Source organism: Abrus precatorius, unplaced genomic scaffold (assembly GCF_003935025.1).
Source record: "Abrus precatorius isolate BTA unplaced genomic scaffold, Abrus_2018 Scaffold3, whole genome shotgun sequence".
Taxonomy (NCBI): Eukaryota; Viridiplantae; Streptophyta; class Magnoliopsida; order Fabales; family Fabaceae; genus Abrus; species Abrus precatorius.
Window position 1 is genome coordinate 22,485,448 of NW_020874373.1, and position 10,880 is coordinate 22,496,327.

Here is a 10,880-nt window from a genome sequence, read left to right on the forward strand (position 1 = left end):
GATCTTCCATTTCCATGACTTTTGCTCAGATTATTCCTACAAAAACAAGATTAATTTCTTAAGATCTAAGCAGAAATTTCACAAATGCTAAAATAACTACATATTAAAAGAAAACTTTCAATCATTCTTTTTTCTGAATTTTTCTGCTTTTCTTATATATTTTCCTTATCAAATGGGTTAGAAATACACTAAAATATTAGTAAAAATATGGATTCATCACTACTCCAAACTTGAATTTTTTCTTGTCCTCAAGCAAATCAAACTAAACCAAGGTTAATTCCTCCATTTTTCAAAATCAATTCACAAACTGCTTATTTTAGATTTTTCAATTTCCAATTATGTGTTTTCTGCAAAAATTTCAATCAAATTGTTCATCCCAATACTCATCATGATCTTCCTACTGCGTAATCATCATTGAGTAAGAATTGCTATCTAAGTTCATATATTTCATCAAAATTCATGTGAGCACAATTAAAACATGATCACAGCTCACTTGGAAGTGTTTCCCTCATCACTCAACAATGTTTAGGTACTATTTTCTCTCTAAATCATCAATTTAACTACACTCTACCATATGCTTGCCCATATTCTCAATTTCCTCTGCTTAATACAGTCAATCACACATGCAAAGGACTTTTTACAGGTTATAACAGGGCTAAGGTCGAGGTAGGTATTGAACAAAATGGAAAACAATTCATGCATCTTCAAAAGATCAGAGATATTTTAAGTGAATGACTTTAAAACTAGCATAGGTCTGCACTATTTCTCTCAATTATGCAGCACATAGATTCATTCGTGCAGTAATTCTACTTTTCCTTTCTTTCTTTTCTTGCTTTCATTCACTATTTTCCTTTTTATTAATTTTTTTCTTTTTCTACAGCATTTTGCTGTAGTTCTTTCTTTTGAACTCACATTTTGCTCTTTTCACGACTTTGCTGCATATTTTTCATTTTTCTGCAGCTTTTTGCTATTTCTTTCTATCTTTTTGAACTAAAAAACTATATAGCTTGCTATTCCCACCCCAAACCTAGAACATTGCTTTTCCTCAAGCAATTAAAATGTAGATGACACCCCAAACTTAGTTTTAAAACTCATTCTTAATTAAACTCTCTATGCCTCTTTTCATTTGAATGGTAAAATTGGTGTTTTAGCAAGGCTTATAGTGAGGTAATTTCAAGAAAAAGGATATTAAGCTCAAAGGGGTGAACTAAGACATTCAATAGCAAAGGAAGGCATTTAGGCTGACTAGTCATAATCAAACATGGCCTCCATCATATATGTGAAAACTGTAATTTGCATATTCAATCAAGAAACTAGGCAAGTTCTAAAAGGTGCAGCAAAATTATGATTAATCACACATGAAAGAAAAGTATGCAGTTCAAGTCCCACTAGCGGTTTGTAAGTGAACATGTAAATCAATGAACTCACAATTCTCTTTTTTAGAATTATATGCATCTAGTGGCAAGACTACCTCTTTTTGAAAATACAAGTGTGATCTCATTTTGAGAATGGGAAAAACAACTTGAAAAGAAAATTCAAACATAGTTCACAGAATTATCAATTAGACTTTATTTGATTCATAACCAGCAGTTTAATATCTATTATAGTATTTTGGTGTTTTTCCGAAACAATTCAGTGTAGTGTGAAGCTAATACATGAACAAGAGGTAGAGAATGAAACCCCCCTTTTCATGGCAACTTGTGCGAGTGTGAGCATATATTGTGTGTGAGTGATGTGTGATTGTGACATTTTCTGCACAAAACGCCAAAAATTTATCAATTAGCAAGTAAAAAGGCAATTAATTGGAAAGCTAACAGATATTCAAAACAAAGATGTGAAAATTAAATCAAAATGGACCAAATTGTAATTACAACCCCAAAAAGATTTGAAACTTAATTACAGAAATTTACAAAATTCTTAATGACAGAAAATAAATTCCTAAACTATTCATCTGTTGCATCCTCAGCATATGAGGATTCTTCTTCCTCATCTTCCTCCTCCACTACTTCTTTAGCTGGCTGTGGAAAATGGGTTCTGTAGATTGGCAGATCTTTAAACATAGAAAAGCGAAGGCATTGGGCATTTTCTGCCAATTCAGGAGTGTGGTACATTTCCTCTTTGGTCATTCCCATTTTTTGACCAATATTCAACATGATACACTCCAACAGCATAACTCCAGCTTTGACCCTGCTGTGGAGTTTAGTTTGCCTCTCAGCCAGCTGGTTCTGCCTTTCAGCCATGAGTTTCAAGGAGTCCTTCATCATCATAGGCTTCTCCTTTCTATATTGAGAAGGAATGGGAGGTGCTGATGTGTAAGATGTGGTGGCATATATCTCTTTCACCATAGAGACAGAGATGGGAGGCATAGATCTAATCCTTTCTTGATATTCTCCAACTTCCACCCCTGTATCTTCACAGAGCAATGTGATTATTGAGGGAAAGGCTAGTGAATCTCTCTTTGTCTTCAGGATATTTAGGATGCACTCGTTGATAATTTCCCCCACATCTATGTACATGTCTGTGACTATGGCAAAAAGCAACTCAGCCCTCTTCATTGCCAATGTTGAGCTGTGCTTTACTGGCATGAAGGAGTTCAGAATGAATATGCTTCACACCTTGGCAAAGGGCAGCAAGTTTTTAGGGACTATAAACTTAGGCTTCTTAGCCTGATTCAGCTTCCAGGTTGTTCCTGGCCTTCCAATCTTTTCCATAATCTACACATAGTCAATGTCAGGGCTATTCTTAAAGACATTAAACTCCAGCTGTCCAGGCTGCTGTGCAGAATTTATGTTCAGCAATTTGTTTATGTTTGCAGGAGTGAAGTCCACTCTCATCCCTTTACCATTATGTTGAACTTAGGGAATTTGTCTCCTTTGAACCTCACAACATTGGTATAAAACTCCTGGGTTATTTCCCTCCAACCCATGCCAGCTGGGGTGCAGAAGGATTCCTAATCCCTCTTCTAAATTTCTTCCTTGTATTATGGGTAATTGTCTCCAGCTATTTCAAAAGCTCTATCAGGGACAATCTTCCTCCTCAGAATATTTGCTTTGAAATAATTCTCATAAGCAATACTTCTGAACCTTGGATCATATACTTCAATTAGTGAGGAAGCTGAGGCACCATCTATTCTGGCCTTCTTTGATCTGGGAGTGCTCTTGGAAGGTCCAGCTTGGATGTTTCTGGAGGATCTCTTTGGAGTGGTGTTGGAAGATCCAGCTTGAGTTTTCCTGGAAGATCCAACTGGTGTGTTCATGGAGGTTCTGGCCATTTTTCAGTTTCTGTAAAAAGGAAGTCATTTGACAGTTTAAATTTGTAACACATAATTGTGAAAGTATAGATCTCTGTACTGAAAAAAGTTTAATCAAACAATTTGCAGAAATTCAATTCTTCTAAGAATATAACATGCAGTCTACTGTTACGCTAAGTCAATCATACAAATACAAAAGCACAACTACACAGTATTAAGCATTCTCAGTCAAAGCATGTTAAATCCTAATATATGAGTTTAGAGTGCACACTCTCAGAGCATATCAGGTTAACGCAAAGGGATTATTACAGGTTATCAATCTATTTTCCAACAAACTCTGTAATTTTAGGGTAAAAGCTATTTTAATAGAATAGGGTATGTCAATATTCAGATATAAAAGCACAGATGCACAAAATTGATTAACCATATTTAGAGAATTTTTAACTTGATATCCCTACTTTGTACTTGTAGAGTGCACACTTCCATAGAAAATTATGGTAATGCAGAAGAAAATTCACAAGTCTCACTCAATTTTCACACAGATAGGCACTCCAATCCTTCCCAGCATAGTTTCTAACTAAATTTCATCACAGTTATGCACTCTAATTTTCAATTCAGCCTTTTCAAAGACTTTTGTTTAGGTCAAATCAGATTTTGCATAGATTTGGTTCATATTGTGCATTGTAGTTTCAGTTATCCCAATGAGAACAGTGCCCCATTACCCAAATTGATTTTGGACTATTTCCCTAAATGGCAAGTTAGAAATGTATGCACTTATCATAGCATAACAAGGTAACGCAGAGGGCTAATTCCAAAATTTAACTATTTTCTAACACTGTTTTTCAACCTAATCAGTTTCAATAGAATGTTATTTTACTATGTCATTTTTAAACATTCACTCTAATACACATCATCAATTAAATTCAGAAGTTCACATTCAACAGTTCTAATTCAAACTTTTTCACTGAAGTCTTTCAGGTCAAGTTAATTCCGACAGAAGAATTATTCATGAAAATGAAATAATGTAGATTCGAATATTCTAAGGAAATTATAGACTACAGCAAAAATCTAGTCACAGTATTTTCTATTTCCATTATTGAATCACATAGCTCTAAATATTACTCCATTTACCCTATTCGAATTTTTCCCAAATCATCAAAAACAGAAAACAGTGCATAAGATAATTTCAGATTATCAATTTCAACACCTTTCAATCAAAACATTTTTATTGAAGTCTTTTTAGATCACTAAGAGGTTTTGCAATTTTAGAAAAGTCTTTGATAAACCTCCTATAAAAACCAGCATGCCTAAAAAACTCCTAATTCCCTTAACATTGATTGGTGGAGGTAGTTTACTAATGACTTCTATTTTTGCTTGCTCCACCTTCATTCCTTTTTCTGAAATCTTATGGCCAAGAACAATGCCTTCTTGTACCATGAAATGACATTTTTCCCAATTCAATACAAGGTTAGTATCTTGACATCTCTGCAAAATAGTGGATAGATTAGCTAAGAAATCATTAAATGAATCACCAAAAATAGAAAAATCATCCATAAACACTTCAATGATGTTTTCTACCAAATCAAAAAAAATGAAAGCATGCACCTTTGAAAAGTGATAGGAGCATTGCATAATCCAAAAGGCATTCTTCTATATGCAAAGAATCCAAATGGACATGTAAAAGTAGTCTTTTCTTGGTCCAAAGGATCCACTGCTATTTGGTTGTGTCCTGAATACCTATCAAGAAAACAGTAGAAAGAATGTCCAACAAGTCTTTCCAGCATTTGGTCAGCAAATGGTAGTGGGAAATGGTTTTTTCTAGTTGCATCATTTAACTTTCTATAGTCAATACACATGCACCAGCCAGTAACAGTCCTAGTAGGGATGAGTTCATTCTTCTTATTAGGTACAACTGTCATCCCTCCCTTCTTAGGGACAACTTGGACTGGACTCACCTATTGGCTGTCAGAAATTGGATAAATTATCCCTGCATATAGCAACTTCATAACCTCTTTCTTGACTACTTCTTTTGTGGTTGGGTTTAACCTTTTTGGTGGCTGCACAACTGGCTTAAATTTATCTTCAAATAGAATTTTATGCTTACAAAAAGAAGGATTTATACCTTTCAAGTCTAAAATACTCCAGCCAATTGCAGATTTGTGTTTTCTCAAAATTCTCAGTAGCTTTTCCTCTTCTTCCTCCTTGAGATCATTGTTGATGATGACTAGATTTTCGTGACTCTCATCCAAGAAAGCATATCTCAAGTTAGATGGTAGTCGCTTGAGCTCTAGCTCCTGATTTTTCTCTTCTTTGACTTCTTTTTTTAGCTTTTCTTTAATTGATTTTTCTGCAGGATTTAGAATTGGTAGAGCTTCTAGTTGCTGCTCAATTTCCATCATTTGTTCTATTTTACAAATCTCAGAATTTGTATTTCCTGCAACTATGGTTTCTCTCAACACAGAATTTTCATCAAATTCATTAATAGGATAATGTGTAATAAGAGAATCTAATATATCTACTCTCATACATGAATTATCTTCAACCGGATATTTTAATGCTTCAAATACATTAAACACTACCTTCTCATCTTGAACTCGAAGCATAAGTTCTGCTTTTGCACATAAATAAGAGCTCTCCCTGTTGCAAGAAATGGCTTTCCTAGGATCAAAGGTATGTTTGCATCCACCTCCATGTCCAGAATTACAAAATCTGCAGGAAAAATGAACTTGTCAACTTTAACTAATAAATCTTCAACAACTCCATATGGATAAGTGTATGATCTATCAGCTAGTTGTAGTGTGATGTTGGTAGGTTTCACTTCTTCTATGCCTAGTTTCTTCATGATAGCTAAAGGCATCAAGTTAATTCTTGCTCCCAAGTCACACAATGTTCTTCCAACAGTGCACTGTCCTATTTCACATGGAATACTAAATGATCCTGGATCTTTGAGTTTTTGAGGAAGCTTTCTCTTGAGAATGCCACTGCATTTCTCTGTCAAGGGTACTGTTTTGTCATGCTCTAACTTCCTTTTTCTGGAAAGTAGTTCTTTCATAAATTTTGCATATGAAGGCATCTGCTCCAAGGCTTCTGCAAAGGGTATGTTAATCTGTAATTTCTTAAAAACATTCAGAAACCTTTCAAATTGTTCCTCTTGCTTAAGATTTTGAACTCTTTGAGGATAAGGCAGACTCTTGTATTTTTCTGGATTTATTGGCTTGCAAGCATCTTCAAAAAGTTGCTTCTTGGTCTTCCTTTCAGAATTTATAGGAACTTCTATCTTTTCTTCTGAATGATCTTTCTTTAATAATTTGAAATTTCCTTGTTATAGATCTTGTTCAATTCTCCTCTCTACTGTTTCATTATTGAATTTATTTTCTGCAGGTTTTGGACATGCAACTACAGCTCCACTCCTTGTAGTGATGGCTTGACATTGCTCCTTAGGATTGATCACTGTATTGCTTGGAAATCTTCCTTCATCCCTGCTGGATAATTATTCAGCTAACTATCCAATTTGGGTTTCCAACTTCTTCATAGAAGCTTCTTGATTCTTGAAGCTTGTTTGGGTCACCTTCATAAACTGCAGCATGGTTTCCTCCATCTCAGTCAACCTTTCATTCACAGGTTTGGAAAATTTTTGAGTTCCTTAAGGTTGAGTGGATGGATTCCTCTGAAAATAAGAATGTTGTGTTATTGGACCTGCATTAGAAAAAGGTAAATTGGAGTTAGAATTCTTGGCAGTAGAATATTGATTATTCCAATTAGAATACTGCTGATTTCTATTATTCAAAAATTGAAATCCAGGGGGATAGGAGGATTGTTGTCTCTAAAAATTGTTTATATAATTTACTTGTTCCTGTGGTTCACTTGTAGATGCCTTGCATGCAACATTTGCATGGTTTCCTCCACAGAAATCGTAGCTTAGCTGACTGGCAGGCATTCTCCCTGCTTGAAGATTGCTAATTTGTTGAGTTAGGGCAGCTATTTGTTCTGAAAACATATGATTTTGTAACTAGTTCTGTGCAAGAAAGGTTTCCAAAACCTTAGCTTCATAACCAGAGTTTCTTCCTTGATTTCTTGAGTTTGAATTTTGGTACATTTAAGATGCCATCATCTCAATAATCTTCTGGGCTTCTTCTACAGACTTTGTGTTTAAGGAACCTCCAGCAGCAGCATCAACCATTGTTCTTGTTGATGTGTTCATTCCATTGTAGAAAGTTTCCAATTGCATCTAATCTGGAATGCAATGGTGTGGACATCTTCTCAATAATTCTTTGTATCTTTCCCAAGCTTCATACAAGGATTCTCCTTCCTGCTGCACAAAGGATATAATTTCTCCTCTCAGCTTAGCAGCTTTGGATGGAGGGAAATATTTAGTTAGAAACTTATTCACAAGTTTTGTCCAAGTTGTTATGCTTCCTTGTGGTTGAGCTTGCAACCAACATTTGGCTCTATCTCTTAAGGAAAAAGGAAATAATCTCAGTTTGATGGCTTCTTTACTAACCCCATTCATTCTTATGGTATCACATAGCTGCAAAAAGTTTCAAATATGTAGGTTAGGGTCATCAAAATTTCCACCAGAAAATTGATCCTGTTGGACTAAGTGTAATAGGGCAGGTTTAATCTCGAAATGGTTGGCTTGGATAGTTGGCCTAATTATAGAAGAATTAAAACCTTGCATGTTAGGAATTGCATAGTCCCCTAATGTTCTATTCCTATTCTGTTCTGCCATCTCTATTTCTGGATTTGGTTGTCTCAAAGGTGTAGGTGTTCTTTTTACTCTAGGAGTGTTCTAAATTTCTGGAGAATAGACAATTTTTAATTCACTATCACTTCCTATGAATTTTTCTGCTCTAGCCTCTTTTCTTAATCTTCTTAAGGTTATGTCTATGTCAGGATCAAAGACCAGAGTTGATTTATTTTTGTTTTTACCACGCATATACAAATCAAAATGCAACAAAATTAAACTACAACTCTATTAAAAAATGCACAACAAAGATTATGCAGAAAGATATCAGAAAAAGTATATAAAATTCAAGTCTAGCAATTGCAAAATTCAACAGAAAATGATGCAGAGAAATAAAAAATTAAATTATGCAGAAAAATGCAAAAACAACAGAAAATAGTGCAGAAAACTAAACAAAATGCAGAAAAAAAATCATGTAGAAAAATTTGGAAGCAAAACAACAAAAATAAATGCTCAATCTAGCTTTGCTACTAATGATATTGAAACACAAATTCCCCAGCAACAGCGCCAAAAACTTGTTACAATCTCTAAACACTAGTAAGTGCACTAGGAATTGCAACAAGAAATGAGTAATTTTTAAGATCAGAATATTGTCTCCACAAGGAATTAGGAAATCAAGTACCACTTCACAGAACAATAACCAGTTGAGCTAAACAATTTTGGAAGAGTTATATCATTCAAAAAGTAAGAATTAAAAATAATTAAAAGGTAAGAAACTTGCAGCAAAAATAGAGTATGACAATTATGTTAAGATGAGACAAGAATGAAAGATAGTTAGGAATTTATTTCACAAGAATGTCAATATTAATTCAATTATGCTTTTGAACATTCAAGCAATTGGTTAATTGATAATCGGTTTCTCTTATTAATAGTCAAAGTTTAATCCCTTAAATCATTGACCCTAATAAGCAACTAAACCACCTTAATTCCTTAGGTGAAGTTTAATTTTTAGTTGCATTAAGGCTTAGAACCTTAGGAGTGCAGAATTAGGTTTCCTTATCCCTAAGAAACCCCTAATTCTAGTTGCTAATTCAGATCAGATAGGCAAACTCAACTTCCATTGGCAAATGTTCCTCTTTGATTAATCATACGAATTCCTATTCACAGATTGCAATAACAGCAGAATTAACAACTCAATTAATCCAAGAACTCAAATTTCAGAAGCAAAAGTCGAATCAATACATCAATTCAAGGTCCATAAACTCCTAACTATGAAGAATTAAGCAAGCATTGTAACAGAGAAAGAGAAAGAAGAAGAAGAGAAGAAATGCAGAGAAGTCATCTCCACAAACTCCAATCCAATGCCTCTTCTTGGAGCTTCGAAATTTAACCCCAGTCCTCTCTCTCACTCTCTCTCAACGAGAATCTAACAGAAAAAATGAAAACTGAACAAAAGACCGCGAGTTCTAAGCTTAAAACAGGTATTTATAGAAATCTCGATTCTGTACGTTATCACTCTTGCTGATAAGAGTGGCCACGCAGAAGCTCATGTAGTTTCTGGAAATTGGAACTATCACTTTCGCTACTAAGAGTTGCAACGCAGGAGGTCGAGTGGTTGCGCGTGATCACTTTCGAGAGCAAGAGTGACCACGCACAACTTGCCTTGATACACTCCTCTCTGGAACATCCACTTTCGCTGGTAAAAATGGTGACGCAGAGCTTGCTGAAATTTTGCCTTCTCTGCAACACTCACTTTCTCTGGTAAGAGTGACCACATAGAGCTTGCTAAAATTTTTCCTTCTTTGGAACACTCACTTTCGCCCGCAAGAGTGTTAACGCAGAACTTGTTCTTCTGAGTAACTCTCTGAAACACTCACTTTTGCTAGTAAGAGTGACCACGCCCAGACTCGCTTCTTCTTTTAAGCTCTGGAACGATCACTTTCACTGGTAAAAGTGTTAATGCCCAGTGTGTATTCCTTTTTTATATCTGGAGTGATCACTTTCACTGACAATAGTGATCATGCCCAACTTGCATTCAATTGTTCTTGTGTTTTGGAGTCCAGAATTGCTATTCTTCCTACAAAAACAAGATCTAAGCAGAAATTTCACAAATGCTAAATAACTATATATTAAAAGAAAACTTTCAATCATTCTATTTTTCTGAATTTTTCTGCTTTTCTTATATATTTTCCTTATCGAATGGGTTAGAAATACACTAAAATATTAGTAAAAATATGGATTCATCAATGAGTTTTTGGAGCGCTAACTTAGAAAGCGGTTAGTAAAAACTGCTGTGTAACAATATATTTAGTGAGCAGTTCTCTATTAACTGCTCTCAAATCTATACTTTTGAGAGCGGTTCTTTGTTAACTACTCTCAGAACTAAACTTTTGAGAGCGGTTCTCTATTAACCGCTCTCTAAAGTCATTAAAGTTGTTTATAAATAAAACACGTTCAATGCATTTCTTGTTCTTAGCTAATAAAGTTGGTCTCTTTTACTGTAAGTTTTGTTCATCTTCTCTCTTATGTTCTCTTAATCTTTTTCTGTTAGCATGCTTTCTTTGTCTTCTCTCGCTAACAAATTAATTTTTTTTTCCACATCTGTAGGTACCTCTTCATTCTCTGTTAGCCTGCTCTCTTCATCTTCTCTGCGCTAACAATTAGTTTTTCTTCATATCTATAGGTACCTCTTCATTCTTTGTTAGCCTGCTCTCTTTATATTTTCTGCATTAAAAAATTGGTTTTTTTTTACATCTGTAGGTACTTCTTCATTCACTCTTTTTTTCTTCTTCTCTTTGTTAACAATGAATAATTCATTCTCTCTTTCTTTCTTTTTTCTCTCTATTAACGTTAAAAATTATCCTACTAATTTGTTTTTTTTTTTTTCTGTTTGGTTCATGCAGATGTGGACTATTTGGTTAACACCAAACATATAAACTCAAGATT

The 10,880-nt window shown here is 34.6% G+C and overlaps 1 non-coding gene across 1 annotated transcript; it reads left to right on the forward strand.

Annotated features, from left to right (window-relative positions):
* The first annotated feature begins 7,488 nt into the window (after positions 1-7,488).
* On the forward strand, positions 7,489-7,595 carry LOC113864121. The gene has a single exon (XR_003504725.1). It is a non-coding gene; the product is annotated as a small nucleolar RNA R71 (small nucleolar RNA).
* The last annotated feature ends 3,285 nt before the right edge of the window (positions 7,596-10,880 follow it).